Genomic DNA, 19,638 nt, shown 5'->3' with positions numbered 1-19,638 from the left:
CTCTTTTTTTTTGGCAAGTTAAAATCACTTTTACAGACTGACACATTATGAAACCACTTTTCAGTTTTTAAAAAAAGCCCATGTCCAGACTGCTTTTTCAGACCACCACCATGTGTATCCTCGGTGACTACCTACACTCCAGCAAGGGCAACCAGCCTTAGTGATGCTGAATGTATTTGCATTACAGACTGAAACCTGAAAACCCCACTCGCTTCTAAATACTGTGCATGATTATACATGGAAAGGAGCTGGGTGTGTGCTAAGAGTCTGCTTCTTCCCCCAAAAAATCGCTCCCCCTTTTTCCTACTAATGCAACTGTGAAATCACCAGAGCAAAACGCAATAAATCTCTGCCTGTAATTCCTATTTCCACACAAAGTCATGTTTTCACATTAGTCCCAAAACAAAATTTCTTTGCCAATTTGAAAGCACACTTACTGCTCTTTTTTTTTGGCAAGTGAAAATCACTTTTACAGACTGACACATTATGAAACCACTTTTCAGATTTTTTTAAAAAAGCCCATGTCCAGACTGCTTTTTCAGACCACCACCATGTGTATCCTCGGTGACTGCCTACACTCCAGCAAGGGCAACCAGCCTTAGTGATGCTGAATGTATTTGCATTACAGACTGAAACCTGAAAACCCCACTCGCTTCTAAATACTGTGCATGATTATACATGGAAAGGAGCTGGGTGTCTGCTAAGAGTCTGCTTCTTCCCCCAAAAAATCGCTCCCCCTTTTTCCTACTAATGCAACTGTGAAATCACCAGAGCAAAACGCAATAAATCTCTGCCTGTAATTCCTATTTCCACACAGAGTCATGTTTTCACATTAGTCCCAAAACGAAATTTCTTTGCCAATTTGAATGCACACTTACTGCTCTTTTTTTTGGCAAGTGAAAATCACTTTTACAGACTGACACATTATGAAACCACTTTTCAGATTTTTTTAAAAAAGCCCATGTCCAGACTGCTTTTTCAGACCACCACCATGTGTATCCTCGGTGACTGCCTACACTCCAGCAAGGGCAACCAGCCTTAGTGATGCTGAATGTATTTGCATTACAGACTGAAACCTGAAAACCCCACTCGCTTGTAAATACTGTGCATGATTATACATGGAAAGGAGCTGGGTGTGTGCTAAGAGTCTGCTTCTTCCCCCAAAAAATCGCTCCCCCTTTTTCCTACTAATGCAACTGTGAAATCACCAGAACAAAACGCAATAAATCTCTGCCTGTAAATCCTATTTGCACACAGAGTCATGTTTTCACATTAGTCCCAAAACGAAATTTCTTTGCCAATTTGAATGCACACTTACTGCTCTTTTTTTTTGGCAAGTGAAAATCACTTTTACAGACTGACACATTATGAAACCACTTTTCAGATTTTTTTAAAAGGCCATGTCCAGACGGCTTTTTCAGACCACCACCATGTGTATCCTCGGTGACTGCCTACACTCCAGCAAGGGCAACCAGCCTTAGTGATGCTGAATGTATTTGCATTACAGACTGAAACCTCAAAACCCCACTCGCTTGTAAATACTGTGCATGATTATACATGGAAAGGAGCTGGGTGTGTGCTAAGAGTCTGCTTCTGCACCAAAAAAATCGCTCCCCCTTTTTCCTACTAATGCAACTGTGAAATCACCAGAGCAAAACGCAATAAATCTCTGCCTGTAATTCCTATTTGCACACAGAGTCATGTTTTCACATTAGTCCCAAAACGAAATTTCTTTGCCAATTTGAATGCACACTTACTGCTCTTTTTTTTGGGCAAGTGAAAATCACTTTTACAGACTGACACATTATGAAACCACTTTTCAGATTTTTTTAAAAGCCCATGTCCAGACTGCTTTTTCAGACCACCACCATGTGTATCCTCGGTGACTGCCTACACTCCAGCAAGGGCAACCAGCCTTAGTGATGCTGAATGTATTTGCATTACAGACTGAAACCTCAAAACCCCACTCGCTTCTAAATACTGTGCATGATTATACATGGAAAGGAGCTGGGTGTGTGCTAAGAGTCTGCTTCTTCCCCCAAAAAATCGCTCCCCCTTTTTCCTACTAATGCAACTGTGAAATCACCAGAGCAAAACGCAATAAATCTCTGCCTGTAATTCCTATTTGCACACAGAGTCATGTTTTCACATTAGTCCCAAAACGAAATTTCTTTGCCAATTTGAATGCACACTTACTGCTCTTTTTTTTGGCAAGTGAAAATCACTTTTACAGACTGACACATTATGAATCCACTTTTTAGATTTTTTAAATTGCACATGTCCAGACTGCTTTTACAGACCACCTCCATGTGTATCCTCGGTGACTGCCTACACTCCAGCAAGGGCAACCAGCCTTAGTGATGCTGAATGTATTTGCATTACAGACTGAAACCTGAAAACCCCACTCGCTTCTAAATACTGTGCATGATTATACATGGAAAGGAGCTGGGTGTGTGCTAAGAGTCTGCTTCTTCCCCCAAAAAATCGCTCCCCCTTTTTCCTACTAATGCAACTGTGAAATCACCAGAACAAAACGCAATAAATCTCTGCCTGTAAATCCTATTTGCACACAGAGTCATGTTTTCACATTAGTCCCAAAACGAAATTTCTTTGCCAATTTGAATGCACACTTACTGCTCTTTTTTTTTGGCAAGTGAAAATCACTTTTACAGACTGACACATTATGAAACCACTTGTCAGATTTTTTTTAAAAAGCCCATGTCCAGACTGCTTTTTCAGACCACCACCATGTGTATCCTCGGTGACTGCCTACACTCCAGCAAGGGCAACCAGCCTTAGTGATGCTGAATGCATTTGCATTACAGACTGAAACCTCAAAACCCCACTCGCTTCTAAATACTGTGCATGATTCCACATGGTAAGCAGCTGGGTGTGTGCTAAGAGTCTGCTTCTTCCCCCAAAAAATCGCTCCCCCTTTTTCCTACTAATGCAACTGTGAAATCACCAGAGCAAAACGCAATAAATCTCTGCCTGTAATTCCTATTTGCACACAGAGTCATGTTTTCACATTAGTCCCAAAACGAAATTTCTTTGCCAATTTGAATGCACACTTACTGCTCTTTTTTTTTGGCAAGTGAAAATCACTTTTACAGACTGACACATTATGAAACCACTTTTCAGATTTTTTTAAAAGGCCATGTCCAGACGGCTTTTTCAGACCACCACCATGTGTATCCTCGGTGACTGCCTACACTCCAGCAAGGGCAACCAGCCTTAGTGATGCTGAATGTATTTGCATTACAGACTGAAACCTCAAAACCCCACTCGCTTGTAAATACTGTGCATGATTATACATGGAAAGGAGCTGGGTGTGTGCTAAGAGTCTGCTTCTGCACCAAAAAAATCGCTCCCCCTTTTTCCTACTAATGCAACTGTGAAATCACCAGAGCAAAACGCAATAAATCTCTGCCTGTAATTCCTATTTGCACACAGAGTCATGTTTTCACATTAGTCCCAAAACGAAATTTCTTTGCCAATTTGAATGCACACTTACTGCTCTTTTTTTTGGGCAAGTGAAAATCACTTTTACAGACTGACACATTATGAAACCACTTTTCAGATTTTTTTAAAAGCCCATGTCCAGACTGCTTTTTCAGACCACCACCATGTGTATCCTCGGTGACTGCCTACACTCCAGCAAGGGCAACCAGCCTTAGTGATGCTGAATTTATTTGCATTACAGACTGAAACCTCAAAACCCCACTCGCTTCTAAATACTGTGCATGATTATACATGGAAATGAGCTGGGTGTGTGCTAAGAGTCTGCTTCTTCCCCCAAAAAATCGCTCCCCCTTTTTCCTACTAATGCAACTGTGAAATCACCAGAGCAAAACGCAATAAATCTCTGCCTGTAATTCCTATTTGCACACAGAGTGATGTTCTCACATTAGTCCCAAAACGAAATTTCTTTGCCAATTTGAATGCACACTTACTGCTCTTTTTTTTTGGCAAGTGAAAATCACTTTTACAGACTGACACATTATGAATCCACTTTTTAGATTTTTTAAATTGCACATGTCCAGACTGCTTTTACAGACCACCTCCATGTGTATCCTCGGTGACTGCCTACACTCCAGCAAGGGCAACCAGCCTTAGTGATGCTGAATGTATTTGCATTACAGACTGAAACCTGAAAACCCCACTCGCTTCTAAATACTGTGCATGATTATACATGGAAAGGAGCTGGGTGTGTGCTAAGAGTCTGCTTCTTCCCCCAAAAAATCGCTCCCCCTTTTTCCTACTAATGCAACTGTGAAATCACCAGAGCAAAACGCAATAAATCTCTGCCTGTAATTCCTATTTGCACACAGAGTCATGTTTTCACATTAGTCACAAAACGAAATTTCTTTGCCAATTTAAATGCACACTTACTGCTCTTTTTTTTTGGCAAGTGAAAATCACTTTTACAGACTGACACATTATGAATCCACTTTTTAGATTTTTTTAAAAAGCCCATGTCCAAACTGCTTTTTCAGACCACCACCATGTGTATCCTCGGTGACTGCCTACACTCCAGCAAGGGCAACCAGCCTTAGTGATGCTGAATGTATTTGCATTACTGACTGCAACCTCAAACCCTTAAAGTATTCCTTATTTTTACCAGTACACCTTAATTTATCATGATAAAATTGTCCATATTATTTTACATGTTCCTCACATTTAAATTTCTCCCAAAACAGAAAATAATAAACACAACTTCAACAAAAGGAATTCCAATTCTATTATTCATTTCTTAATTTACCATATACATCCCCTCTCAAACTCTAAACTCACCTTTAAAATTAGTTAGTTGTGAAAGAAATGTGGCACTCAAACAGCAGATTATCAGAGCCAGGATCTCTGTTCTCTACACCTCTCTCCTCTCAGCAGAACCAGATAATGGCAAACTTTCCCTCTATTTTTCCACACATATACATGTAAGTTTCAAATCTCAGTGCTTCCCCCTTTTTTTCAAATGTAATCACACATTTCTATTGGTTGAAAACCAACCCTTTTCCAAAAGTACCCTGCCCCCAACTTGACTTCTGCCTAGTACCCTTCCCCCAACTTGACTTCTGCCTGCTACCATAGCAACAGCTCATGGAACACTGCTGTGTGGAGTTAGGTCAGAAGTTCGCCACACAATGTTTCAATTCCACAGAGCAAGAGTGCTTGACTTTTCAAACCTAACAGCAAATCCATAGTACTGTTCTTTGGTAACACATTTTTTTGTACCAATACAAAACATGCTTCTATTAATTTACACATACAGCCTAGTTTTTATTCTAGAATGGTATGAAACAGCCAATCAGTTCTTTTTGTTTTGAAAAAAATATGTATGCCTCCATTTCCAAACTGTCTTTCTTTTCATATTGCCATTCTACTGAAAGACACCTCCTGAGTGCATCCAGTTCTCCTTTGAAGATGTTCACAGTGTGGATTGTAGGGCACAGCTATGTCTTCTGGAGTGAAAAGTTTGCAGAGAAAACAGGTATGGTGAGAGACCTTGCTTTGCCAAATGTAGACATTAAATGGATTGGTCAGAGAGGGTTAAAGTGGCACCAATTGATGCCATTGGTGAAATCCTTCATGCAAATCCAACACCCTGACTTAATATAATAGTGCACTGTGGTGGCAATGACCTAGGCACTTTGACTGGGGTAGGTCTGGAAATGCTTATGAAGGACACCTTTGCACAACTGTTTTCACTTTTCCCTAAAACTGCCTTTGTGTTTTCCAACATATGCCAAAGGCAAAAATGGAACTGGTCCAATCATTTCTGTCCGCAAATTGACAAAGCAAGAAAGCACGTCAACAAATCTGTTTCTGCTTTCCTCCGTGACTATGGTATGGGTGCCATTTACCACAACAACTTGCGTTATGACATGCAAGACATTTATAGAGGAGATGGTGTGCACTTCAATGATGAAGGGAACAGAGTCTTCCTCTTGAACCTTAGACTCTGCATCGGTACTTACTTGTAGGTACCACTTAAAAAATCACTTCATAAACACAACGGCTCTTTTTAGAGCCCCCTAATATCTAAACTCTTAAATCTGCATTTCATTTCTTTTTTAATTTTTTTTTTCTTCCGTACGCTTACCGTAAGCTTACCGTACGCGTACCCCGTGATTTTTTTTAAAATCAATAAATGTTTTCTTTGTACTTTTCTGTCCTTCTTTGACCCCCTCACAAATGTAAGGGGGTCTGTAACTCTCCTCCTTGCCCCCTTTTCTTGTTTTCACTCTTTTTTTTCTGAGTGAAACACACAAAATGGCGGTCGCCTTTTCCTGGTTTCGGCCGATTCGAATGTTTACTAAGATCTAACAGCCAATCAGAATCGCGCTCGCGCACGCCACCGTACGCGTACGGTAAGCTTACGGTAAGCGTACCGTAAGCTGGCTCAGATATATATATTGATTTAAATGCTATTTTCTCAGGACCTACTGAACAGATTTACACCAAACCTACAAAAGGCACTTCCTTGACCTAGGGACTACCTCTCTGCCAAATTTCTAGTAATTCTGTTCAGCCGTTCGGGCTGTAGCCCTGTCTAAAGGTCCTATGGAAAAATGCATGGGAAAAACGCGTTTTGGGACCCCCCTTTTATCTCAGCCCCCGCTTGACGAATCCCCCCGAGACTTTCAGGGTAGGAGCGGAGCGTAGCGCCCCACCTATTTTGAGAAATTCGCGAGGATTCGTCGACCGGCGCCAAAGTTATTCAAAATAGAATGTTGCGGATTTCCTATGGAAAAGGGGTCCTAACTATAACTACCTACTGGCGACCGCCAGTAGGTAATATATATATATATATATATATATATATATATATATATTACCTACTGGCAGTCGCCAGTAGGTAGTTATAGTTAGGACCTATTATCCATAGGAAATCCACAACATTCTATTTGGAATAACTTTGGCGCCCGTTGACGAATCTTTGCAAAATTTTCAAAACTGATGGGGCGCTCCGGTCCGCTCCTATCCTAAAAGTCTCGGGGTGATTCATCAAACCGGGGCCGAGAAAAAAGAGGGGTCCCAAAACGTGTTACCCCATGCAATTTTCCATAGGAACCATTAAGCTGCAGCCCGAACTGCTAAATGGAATTAACCGAAATTTGGCAAAGAGGTAGCCCTTGGTTCACACGCGTGCCTTTTGGTAAAATGGTGTAAATCCATTAAGTAGTTGTTGAGAAAATCAAAAGTAAAATCATAGATATATCTGGGCGGAGCCTAACCACACATCTCATCGTGAGATCTGATTGGCTGTCAGCACTTCATCCAAGAAGTGTTGGCAGCCATCTTGGGACCAATATACATGATAGTACCTCATTAAAAAGCATTGCAGTTAATAGAAGGTTTTAAGACTTTAGCTACATTATAAATCATTTGTTGATGGTACCATACTCATTTTAGGAATTGTGGTGTGTTCTAAGGTGATTTTACCATGTGAAAAAGCCTTCTGCTGGGATATCATGAATCATGTTTGAGAGAAAACTATTTTCTCATGCTTTTCCCACAGAGGTTTGGAAGGTGATCTATAAGCTAATCTAAGAGCATATTTTCTGTAAATTCACATTATCTTTCTCAGTCAGGTGAGAATGAAGTCTGAAATTCTCAGTAAAACATGTACATCCAACAAGGGCAGAGACTGTCAGTTGATTCCTTTGTGTTCTACTGCAGCTTCCCAGAGTGTTCTAAAGAACAACTAGAGCGCTAACAGTCTTACTTATGACAAACGTATGGCACACCTGAAGCCATCTTGATTGGAATAAAGTGGTAACACTTAAAACATTTAATTTGCAAAGGAACAAAATGAGGGGGTTCATTTTGCCATATAAATTATGATTAGTGCTGCAGAAAGAAAAATTAGGGCACATTTTGACTTCTCAAATCCTCTTCTATTTCATTAAAAAATTCTGACATGCAGACTGAAACATGCACTTTGAATACCAGCAGCAGACTTCCCTGTTGAGCAGTAGCTTTACTACAGTGATCTAATGAGCAACTAGAGTGCTAACATTCAGAATGTATGGCAAATGTGTGACACATCTGAATGCCTTCTTGATGGAACCAAAGTCAACAAGCATTGAAAATGCAATATGTCTCGCCCTCATTTCAGTTAAAGCAATTTTGTTTGTAATTAGTTGGCTTTTTAGCTTTGCTTCTATTAGTGTTTTCCAAACTTTCATGTACATAACATGCATATGTATGCATATATGGATATTTATATGTATGTATGCATTTATATTTGTATTTATATAGATATGCAGATTATAAATATGTTTATATATGTATGTATATATATATATATACACATACATATATAAATGCATATGCATATATGTGCATATGTGTGCGTGTAGAGAGAGGTAGAGAGAGGTGGAGAGGTAGAGGTTTAGAGGTAGAGATGTAGAGGTAGAGAGGTAGAGGTAGAGAGGTAGAGGTAGAGAGGTAGAGGTAGAGAGGTAGAGAGTAGTAGAGAGAGAGGTAGAGAGAGGTAGAGAGGTAGAGAGTAGAGGATGAGTAATAGAGAGTAGAGAGTAGAGAGAGAGTAGTAGAGAGTAGTAGAGAGAGTAGCAGAGAGTGAGTAGGAGAGAGTAGTAGAGTGAGTAGTAGAGAGTAGTAGAGAGTGAGTAGTAGAGAGTAGTAGAGAGAGTAGCAGAGAGTGAGTAGTAGAGTAGTAGAATGAGTAGTAGAGAGTAGTAGAGAGTGAGTAGTAGAGAGTAGTAGAGAGTGAGTAGTAGAGTGAGTAGTAGAGAGTAGTAGAGATTGAGTAGTAGAAGGTGAGTAGTAGAGTGAGTAGTAGAGAGTGAGTAGTAGAGAGTAGTAGAGAGAGAGTAGTAGAGAGTGCGTAGTAGAGAGTAGTAGAGAGTGAGTGGTAGAGAGTTGTAGAGAGTGAGTTGTAGAGAGTGAATAGTAGAGACAGTAGTAGAGAGTGAGCAGTAGATAGCAGTAGAGAGTGAATAGTAGAGAGTAGTAGAGAGCGAGTAGTAGAGAGCAAGTAGTAGAGAGTGTGTAGTAGAGTGTGAGTAGTAGAGAGTAGTAGAAAGTGAGTAGTAGAGAGAGTAGTAGTGAGTGAGAAGTAGAGAGAGTAGTAGAGAGTAGTAGAGTAGTAGAGAGTGAGTAGTAGAGTGAGTAGTAGAGAGTAGTTGAGAACGAGTAGTAGAGAGTGAGTAGTAGAGAGTGAGTAGTAGAGAGAGAGTAGTAGAGAGTGAGTAGTAGAGTAGTAGAGAGTGAGTGGTAGAGAAAAGTAGAGAGTAGTAGAGTGAGTAGTAGAGAGTGAGTAGTAGAGAGAGAGTAGTAGAGAGTGAGTAGTAGAGTAGTAGAGAGTGAGTGGTAGAGAAAAGTAGAGAGTAGTAGAGTGAGTAGTAGAGAGTAGTAGAGAGTGAGTAGTTGAGAGAGTAGTAGAGAGTAGTAGAGTAGTAGAGAGTGAGTAGTAGAGAGTGAGTAGTAGAGAGTAGTGGAGTTGTAGAGAGTGAGTAGTAGAGAGTAGTAGAGAGTGAGTAGTAGAGTGAGTAGTAGAGAGTAGTAGAGAGTGAGTAGTAGAGTGAATAGTAGAGAGTAGTAGAGAGCCAGTAGTAGAGAGCAAGTAGTAGAGAGTGTGTAGTAGATTGTGAGTATAGAGAGTAGTAGAAAGTGAGTAGTAGAGAGAGTAGTAGAGAGTGAGAAGTAGAGAGAGAAGTAGAGAGCAGTAGAGTAGTAGAGAGTGAGTAGTAGAGTGAGTAGTAGAGAATAGTTGAGAACGAGTAGTAGAGAGTGAGTAGTGGAGAGTGAGTAGTAGAGAGTAGTAGAGAGCGAGTAGTAGAGAGTGAGTAGTAGAGAGTGAGTAGTAGAGAGTGAGTAGTAGAGAGTAGTAGAGTGAGTAGTAGAGAGTGAGTAGTAGAGAGAAAGTAGTAGAGAGTGAGTAGTAGAGAGTGAGTGTTAGAGTAAAGTAGAGAGTAGTAGAGTGAGTAGTAGAGAGTAGTAGAGAGTGAGTAGTAGAGAGAGTAGTAGAGAGTAGTAGAGTAGTAGAGAGTGAGTAGTAGAGAGTGAGTAGTAGAGAGAGTAGTAAAGAGTAGTAGAGTAGTAGAGAGTGAGTAGTAGAGAGTGAGTAGTAGAGAGTAGTAGAGAGCGAGTAGTAGAGAGTGAGTAGTACAGAGTGAGTAGTGGAGCGTGAATAGTAGAGAGTGAGTAGTAGAGAGAGAGTAGTAGAGTAGTAGAGAGTGAGCGGTAGAGAGTAGTAGAGAGTGAGTAGTAGAGAGTGAGTAGTAGAGAGTAGTAGTAGAGAGTAGTAGAGAGTAGTAGAGAGTGAGCAGTAGAGTGAGTAGTAGAGAGTAGTAGTGAGTGAGTAGTAGAGAGTGAGCAATAGAGAGAGTAGTAGAGAGTGAGTAGTAGAGAGTCAATAGTAGAGAGTAGTAGAGAGTGAGTAGTAGAGAGTGAGTAGTAGACAGTTGTATAGAGTGAGTAGTAGAGAATAGTAGAGAGTAGTAGAGAGTGAGTAGTAGAGAGTAGTAGAGTAATAGAGAGTGAGTAGTAGAAAGTATTAGAGAGTGAGTAGTAGAGAGAGAGTAGTAGAGTGTGAGTAGTAGAGTAGTAGAGAGTAGTCAGTCAGTGTCAGTCTGTGTCAGTCAGTGTCAGTCAGTCAGTGTCAGTCAGTGTCAGTGTCAGTCAGTCAGTGTTAGTCAGTCGGTCAGTGTCAGTCAATCAGTGTCAGTCAGTGTCAGTCAGTCAGTGTCAGTCAATCAGTGTCATTCAGTCAGTGTCAGTCAATCAGTGTAAGTCAGTGTCAGTGTCAGTCAGTGTCAATCAGTCAGTGTCAGTCAGTCAGTCAGTGTCAGTCCGTCACTGTCAGCTAGAGCAGCTCTGCTGACCTGTTTCTCTGGCTCTAAAGCAGCTCTGCTGACCAGGTTCTCCGGCTCTAAAGCAGCTCTGCTGACCTGGTTTTCTCCCTCTAAAGCAGCTCTGCTGACCTGGTTTCTCTGGCTCTACAGCAGGTCTGCTGACCTGGTGCTCTGGCTCTAGAGCTGCTCTGCTGACCTAGTTCTTATGCTACAGAGCAGCTCTGCTGATCTGGTTCTTTGGCTCTACAACAGCTCTGCTGACCTGGTTCTCTGGCTCTTAAGCAGCTCTGCTGACCCGGTTCTATGGATCTAAAGCAGTTCTGCTGACATGGTTCTCTGACTTTAGAGCAGCTCTGCTGACCTGGTTCTCTCCCTCTAGAGGAGCTTAGCTGACCTGGTTCTCTCCCTCTAGAGGAGCTCAGCTGACCTGGTTCTCTCCCTCTAAAGCAGCTCTACTGACCTGGTTCTCTGGCTCTGAAGCAGCTCTGCTGACCTGGTTCTCTGGCTCTGGAGCAGCCCTGCTGACCTGGTTCTTAGGCTCTAGAGCAGCTCTGCTGACCTGGTTCTATGGCTCTAATGCAGCTCTGCTGACTTATTTATTTATTTATTTTGTCAATTTATAGGGCGCAACAGCTACCCAAGAAGGGTTTCCCGGCGCCTAGACACAGCTAGAAAGAGACAGAAACGGAGGGAGATTTTGAGGTGGTTATTGTTCGTACAGCCAGGTCTTTACAAGCTTTCTAAAACTATGGTAGTTATCTTCCTTCCGAATGCCTGGTGGAAGCGTGTTCCACAGGGAGGGTCCAAGATAGGCAAAAGATCTGCCCCCTGATCTTGCACGTTTAAACCTTGGTATACAGAAGCATGCTGCTGTCTGGGACCGGAGGTTTCTCTTTGGCGTGTAGAGGCAAGCAAGGGGTTGGAGGTATTTTGGGGCTCCTCCTGTTTTTATTTTGAACATGTAGTTCAAGGCCTTGAAACGAACTCTGCTCTCTATCCTGAGCCAATGAAGGTCCCGGCGATGGTTCGAGACTCCAGCGTTCCTAGGAATCTTACACAGGAGTCTGACCGCAGCGTTTTGTGCTACTTGTAGTCGTCCAATGACAGATTTATTTGCGCCTAAATATAGGATGTTGCCGTAGTCAAGCCTTGATGTGATAAGGGCATTGACTACGGTCTTCTGTGTTGACATAGGCAACATCCACAGGATTTTCCTCAACCATCTAGCTATGGTGAGACACAATCCAGTAACTTTACTGGCCTGCTTGTCCATGGATAAGGCGTTGTCTAGTACAAAGCCCAGATTTCGAGCATGGGACACCGGGGTAGGAAGGATGCCCATCTGTTCTGGCCAATGCGCGGGGTTCCAGAGATCTTTGTCTTTTCCCAAAATCAGAATTTCCGTCTTGTCGCCGTTCAGTTTTAACTGGTTTGCTGTCATCCAGTTCAATATTTTTAGTAATCCTTCCTTGAGTAACGACGGGGAGTGGGGACAAGAATTCGACAGGGAAAAAATGATTTGGGTGTCATCGGCGTAGTTCATGAGCGTTAGCCCTAGCTTTTCAACAAGTTCTACCAGTGGTTTGAGATAGATATTAAAAAACAGAGGGCTCAGGATGGACCCCTGCGGCACTCCATGAGCTGCAGGTAAGGTATCTGACTCGGCCTGTGCTGATGCGATCTGAAAGGTTCTGTTTGCCAGGAAGGATTTGATCCACTCCAGAGCCTTTCCTCTTATGCCATTTGTGTGTAGTTCTCTAATGAGCGTTTCGTGGGAGATGGTATCGAACGCCGCACTTAGATCCAATAGCACGAGTGCTACCGTCTGGCCTTGGTCAAGAAGTTTTCTGATATTTTCAGTGACACCTAACAGGGCGGTCCTCTGGCTCTAGAGCAGCTCTGCTGACCTGGTTCTCTGGCTCTAAAGCAGCTCTGCTGGCCTGGTTCTCTGGCTCTAAAGCAGCTCTGCTGGCCTGGTTCTCTCCCTCTAAAGTGGCTCTGCTGACCTAGTTCTCTGGCTCTACAACAGCTCTGCTGACCTGGTTCTCTGGCTCTAAAGCAGCTCTGCTGACCTCGTCCCTTGGCTCTAAAGCAGCTCTGCTGACCTGGTTCTCTTCCTCTAAAGCAGTTCTGCTGACCTGGTTCTCTCGCTCTACAGCAGCTCTACTGACCTGGTTTCTCTGGCTCTAAAGCAGCTCTGCTGACCTGGTTCTCTCCCTCTAAATCAGCTTTGCTGACCTGGTTCTCTGCCTCTAGAGCAAATCTGTTGACCTGGTTCTATGGCTCTAAAGCAGCTCTGCTGACCTGGTTCTCAGGCGTTAGAGCAGCTCTGCTGACCTGGTTCTCTGGCTCTAAAGCAGCTCTGCTGACCTGGTTTCTTTGGCTCTAGAACAGCTCTGATGACCTGGTTCTGTGGCTCTAAAGCAGCTCTGCTGACCTGGTTCTCTCCCTCTAAAGCAGCTCGGCTGATGTGGTTCTCTGCCTCTAGAGCAGCTCTGCTGACCTGGTCTCTGGCTCTAAAGCAGTTCTGCTGACCTGGTTCTCTGCCTCTAGAGCAGCTCTGCTGACCTGGTTCTATGGCTCTAAAGCAGCTCTGCTGACCTGGTTCTCTGGCTCTAGAGCAGCTCTGCTGACCTGGGTCTCTGCCTCTAGAACAGATCTGCTGACCTGGGTCTCTGGTTTTAGAGCAGCTCTGCTGACCTGCTTCTTAGGCTCTAGAGCAGCTCTGCTGACCTGGTTCTCTGGCTCTACAATGGCTCTGCTGACCTGGTTTCTCTGGCTCTACAGCAGCTCTGCTGACCTGGTTCTCTGAACGCACGATGCACGCACCCGACTTTGCGAAAATATATTTAAAAAGTTTATTATAAGTAAAAATATATTATTTTTATGAATATCTTAGATACTCTCTTGCCCTAATATGTATATTAAGGACACATACATATCATTTTGGAACATACATTTTTTTTGTGGGGATCGCGCATCCAGCGTGCTCCAGCATGTATATGATGTCACGCGGGACCACGCAAGCATCTCGTACCGTAATACGCATGTGTCGCAAATGCGCGGGAGCAGGAGTCGCGGACTGGTCGCATACCAATCACACACATCACGTAATATTAAATGTACATGATGTAACTGAAAAGCATGCAGCCGTCACACACCGTAAGCGGATCCTTCACAACTTTTCTAAAATGGCGGCTAGAATCCACGCACCCACCTTGATGTGTACGCTTTGAGTGCGCGAAATTTTTTGGGAAAACATTTTTTTTTAATTAAATAATATAAATATATTAAAATAAAAAATAAAAACAAAAACATTAATCAACATTTCAGTTTGAATGTTTTTTTAAAATTTGTTTTGCAATTTTCAGAAAAATATATAATGTTATTTAATGAATAAAATATTTATAAATAAACAGTTAAAAACTGTATAAATCAGTACAAAAAAATAGGTATAACTATTATCACACTTAAAAATTATCATTTAAAAAAGCTTTGAAATTCACTGAAAAAGCCATAGGTTTCAGAGACGTTTTAGTTAGAAATTATCATTTAAAAAACCTTAGAAATTCACAGAAAAAAAACATAGGCTTCAGGGGTGTTATAGTTAGCTGCCCATTTCACTCGTACAAAACCATAGAAATTCCTCCGTTATAGTTAGTTCTGCTAACTATAACTCGCACGCCCGCAATGCACTGCTGATGATGTCACATATTGCATCATTCATGACATGGTCAGTGACATCACTGATGACATCACTGATGACATCTCAAATGACATCACTGATGTTCACAGAATTTGTGAATTTAAACAACGGACACCCTCACGACTCTGAGTTTGTCTTTCCTGAGAGCACGCTTGATATTAGGATTTTTGGGAGAAGAGTGATAGCCGGTACTCCGCCGGCGTGCGCGCCACTTTCCACGGATCTCGTGGAGTTCAGTAGGAGTTACGGTGAATTTGGATATATATATATATATATACATATATATATATATATAATAACAACCTGATCGTCTTTCCATAAACAGGCACCAACACCGTGAAATATTTTGACACAGACGGCGATTTATTTCAAATCCAGGTCAGACGCGTTTCGGCGGTAAAACCGCCTTGCTCACTGCATGAAATGTTCTGTCAGTGTCAGCCATACATATATCTCCACCATTTACCTTTGGTTGCCAAGACAACCAGAAAATGTCATAGACATAGAAGTTTTCACCGTGACTTTGCAAAATACAATTGTATGTGAAAAAATGCTGAAACATACATCGATAGCTAAACAATAAAAGCTAGCAACATAAAGTGAATAAATTCCTTAAATGAAGATTGAGTTAGAAAGTCACTCTAAAAATAGAAAACATAAATAATTAGGAATACAGACGCTGGGATAGAGACGGAACATCCAGACTCAGTGTATCCCATGTAATGTGCTCTATGCCAAGGTGGATGTATTGACGTGCAGAGGGGGGTGTGTGGTATATAATTATCATGTAACAATAATTGTAAACTCAACCGGCCTAAACAGTCTCTGCTAGTGTGTACAGTCTCATATTACAAGAGAGAAATACAAATCGTAATGCAAAATAAATTAACTGGAGACTGCCACTCTAAGTATTTCCTTGCACCCACATGATGGGACCAGCATAGATGGCATGTGCCTCTATCTGTAGAATTAAAAGGAAAAAAGGTAGGTTATGTGTCACCATATTGAGCCCCTAATGCTAAGCCATAGTGCCTAATTAAAAAGGGGAAATGTAAACACAAACCTAAGTGGATCTTCCTCCCAAGTGGGCGAAAGAAAACTTATACGATCTATAATGGCTGGCCGGGAAAATAAAGTGTATTACCTTGTACCCTCCTACTGTACTTAAACAAAGAATAATCTGGAATAGAAACACATGTATAGTGGAGCGGTATTCCAGGTAAATGTGCAGTGCGATAACATAATGTCAGTGTTGGAACAAACATGCTACGAGGATAGGGTTCAGACGGAGAGGCCAATCCTCTCAAATAAAGAGTCAGAGATGGACATTAAGCGCTTCATCGGCATTCATCCCATGTGGGATTTTGGAATTAAGGAGAATGATATATCTTGATGCCATTCTCCGTAATACCAGTTGCCTATTGCCTCCCCTAGGATTTTTAGGGACACCATTGATCACAAAATAGGAGAGGTCCTGGGTCTTGCTTCCGTGGCACAGATTGATATGACGTGCCACTGGGTATGTTTGGTCATCATTCGCAATTGCTCTCAGGTGTTGCAAAATGCGAACGTGAACTTGGTGGATCGTGCTGCCAACATACAGTTTCGGGCATGTGCATTGCAACACGTACACGGCAAAGTCCGTTTTGCAATTGAAGCTGCCACGAATAAGGTATGGTGAATGTCTGAAAGGCATTATAACAGACTTGGTGTTGGTGCCGTGTCTGCAGGCTTTGCATCTACTACACCTAATGAAGCCTTTGGGTGATTGTAGCCAAGTTTGACTTTTCGCTACAGAAGGTGAATTGCGTACCAATTCCTGGCGCATAGATTTAGCTCTTCTGTAACTAATGGCCGGGGTTTTGGGGCATTTAAGTCCCAGAACCGGACCACTGCGGACTGTCTGCCAATGTTTGTGCAGGATTTTTCTAAGTGTAGTGTGGTATGCATTAAATCCTGTGATCAATCTCGGGATGCCAGCCTCTTTACTTGCACTCTGTTCTTGTTTCTTGAACAAAAGATCTTCCCTTGTTCGCAACTCACTTCTGTTTCTGGCTTTATCTAGGGTTTCTGCTTTGTATCCTCTGCTCTGTAGTCTACTAAACAATTCGTTAGTAGATTTCATGAGACCCTCTTCTGTACTGCAGTTGCGTCTCATCCTGAAACATTCTGCATAAGGGATACCTTCCTTAACGCTGTTATGATGAAAACTATCTGCGTGAAGGATGGCATTCCCTGCGGTGTCTTTACTATATGTTCTGGTCTGTAGACAGTTGTTTTCAATATATACTTCAATGTCAAGAAACTGGATGCAATTTTTACTGGTGTGACTAGTAAATGATAAATTCAGACTGTTGTTGTTCAATTCATTTGCAAAGACTTTGGCACTTTCCTCAGTTCCCTGCCACAGTATGAATATATCATCGATGTAACGTACATAGATGTTCACATTTTCAGTCATGGCAGTTTTGTGTCCCTTCATGAGTACTTGCTCCTCCCACCAGCCCATATGCAAATTAGCATAGCTGGGGGCGAAGCAAGTACCCATGGCAGTGCCCTGTAGTTGTTTGTAAAACAATTTATCAAAAATAAACACATTGTTTTCCAGGCACCATTCTGCCATACATAGTAGCATAAGGGAATGTTCTTGCATGTGTATTGGTCTTGTGTTTAAATAGTGCTTCAAAGCATTAAGGCCATCCTTATGTCTAATGCTCGTAAATAACGAGTTGACATCAAGGGTCATCAAAACATAGTCCTCCTTCCAATTGACATTGAATATCTTGCTTAGGAAATCGCCAGTTTCTTTAATGTGAGATGGTAATTCACAGACCAGTGGTTGTAAAAAGAAGTCGATAAACCGAGAAGTGTTCTCAAATAGACTCCCAATTGCTGCAATGATTGGCCTACCAGGTGGATTGATTGCGTTTTTGTGAATCTTAGGGATTAGATATAGTTGCGGTGTTACTGGATAGTCTATTTTCAGATAGTCGAATTCTGATTTGGTGATTAAATTCGCACTTTTCCATTCATATAAGGTTTTATGATATTTTTCCTTTATGCCTACTATAACCGTGGGTGCTGTCCTGCAATAGCAGTCCTTGTCATTGAGCTGTTTCATTGCCTCCAAGTTATAGTCCTCTAGGGGCCACAGGACAACATTACCCCCTTTGTCCGACCATCTGACTACTATATCCTGATGTTCCTTAATTTTACTCATAACTTTATTGTAATTTGTTCTGTTTGTATTGCGTGTCTTGGCGAATTCTTTGTCACTTTTAAGCGCCAATATTTTGAGATCTTTTATCACGTTCTCCGCAAAGATATCCAAACCATCCTTGGGCATCATCGGTGTAAATACGGATTTAGGTTTGAATGGTGTGAGGATGGGGTTTCGTATTTCTTGAAAGTCAATAATAGTATCAACATCTGTTGTGTTATGATTTTCTTGTTGCATGAGTAGAAGATCCCGTAACAAGGTTTCGTCTGTCATTGATACTTCCGTGTGTGTTACATCGAAGACCATTTGTTGTGAGTCTTTATTACCACTGTTCATAAAGTATTTTTGCAGTTTTAATTTTCTCACAAACTGAAAAAGGTCTATCCGTGTTTGCGAGTAGTCAAAATTAGTTCTTTCACAATATGATAAGCCAAGTGCGAGAGTTTTTTGTTCAATTTCGGTGAGATCCATCGTTGTTAGATTTATAACTGAGTTTTCGCTGTCTCTGCTTACGTTATATTTTTCTTTGACAATTATCTGCGCTTGTTTCTTCTGTATTGTTGTTTGTTTGTTTTCTGTTGTTGTTGTGTTTGTATGCCGCTTGCCCCAGCGCCTGTTTTTTCTCTTTCTTCCCTTTGTTGTTCCTGGGATGTGTCTTTTTGTTTGTCCTGGCGTGTGGGCCGCGGGCGCAGGCTTGTCAGTCTTTCTAAGCGTAAAAAACCCAGTTCCTGGATTACTGTCGGTGGTTTGCGTCTTTGAGCCGAATCACTTAGTTGTTCCGTTTCTGACTCCACTTCAGAGCTCAATTATGACACACTAGGGTCTGTGTTTTTGAGTAACATTTCGGCAGTATTTGATAATTGCTGTCTTCGTATGTTTTCAAATTTTTTGGAGAATGTATACACTCTGCCTTGCATGTAATCATTCCTGTCTCTTTAGAATTTTGTTGCCTTTCTTTCTTTAATCGAATCCTCATGCTTTGTTAGTCTGGTATTCATTTCCCCCAGTTTCTTTTTGATTTCTTCTTGATTTTCGCAATTCTCAAGTTCTTTTATCAATGCCTCGATCTTAGCTAGCATTACTTTACGATCACTCTCGGCATATTTAATCAAGATCTGAAGCATTCTCCGTGAGGACTCGGCGCTGTTGTCAGCCCAATCCTTGAGCATTTCGGGGTCGGGGTTTTCATATGTCGGTGCTACCAGAATCCGGAGCCCTCTGGGGATTCTCCCCACATCCATATATCTCTGTAGGGACTTGCATTCCCACCATTTGGCTATCTAATTTTTGCGGAGTTTTTCTAACTCATTAAGTATTCTCGCAATGTTGTTTATTTCCACTGGTTCAGTTCCTTTATACGCAGACCGCGCTTGTTCCATGCCATCATCCTTATCGTTGAAAATATCCAATGCTGCCTCCTCTCGCTCTTTCACCCATTCCTCGGCCATTATTTGAAATATGCAATTACCTTCTGTGTCATTCACTGCCCGTTTACTTAGCTATATGGGACTACCTCTCCCAGCAGGCACCGCTACGATATCATTCAGCACACCGAAATTAACCGCTTTGAGGAGCTTACCTGATAATGCGAATGCCCTCCGGCTCCCACATCGATCAGTCAATCTCCAATTCGACGGTGTCTCGGGTGCTTTTCGTTCGTGAAATTGATCGTGTGCTTTCGCTGCTGGGGGGCGCCGAGTATTCTTCCGTCAGGAACTGTGACAATAGGGTCCGTAAACTCAGTGCTCCAGATCGAGGAGGGTTGGTGTCCAGGTCCCGGCGAACCTCTTCAATATAATAACAACCTGATCGTCTTTCCACAAACAGGCACCAACACCGTGAAATATTTTGACACAGACGGCGATTTATTTCAAATCCAGGTCAGATGC

At 42.0% G+C, this 19,638-nt stretch overlaps 1 pseudogene; it reads right to left on the bottom strand.

Moving 5' to 3' along the window:
* The window catches only part of LOC146802514 (uncharacterized), a 106,928-nt pseudogene extending 88,708 nt beyond the window's left edge, over positions 1 to 18,220 (bottom strand).
* Positions 18,221 to 19,638: the final 1,418 nt, after the last annotated feature.

This window comes from Triturus cristatus, chromosome 8 (genome assembly GCF_964204655.1).
Source record: "Triturus cristatus chromosome 8, aTriCri1.1, whole genome shotgun sequence".
In the NCBI taxonomy this organism is placed as follows: domain Eukaryota; kingdom Metazoa; phylum Chordata; class Amphibia; order Caudata; family Salamandridae; genus Triturus; species Triturus cristatus.
Note: the sequence above shows the minus strand (reverse complement) of the source record. Positions and strands in the feature narration are given on the sequence as shown.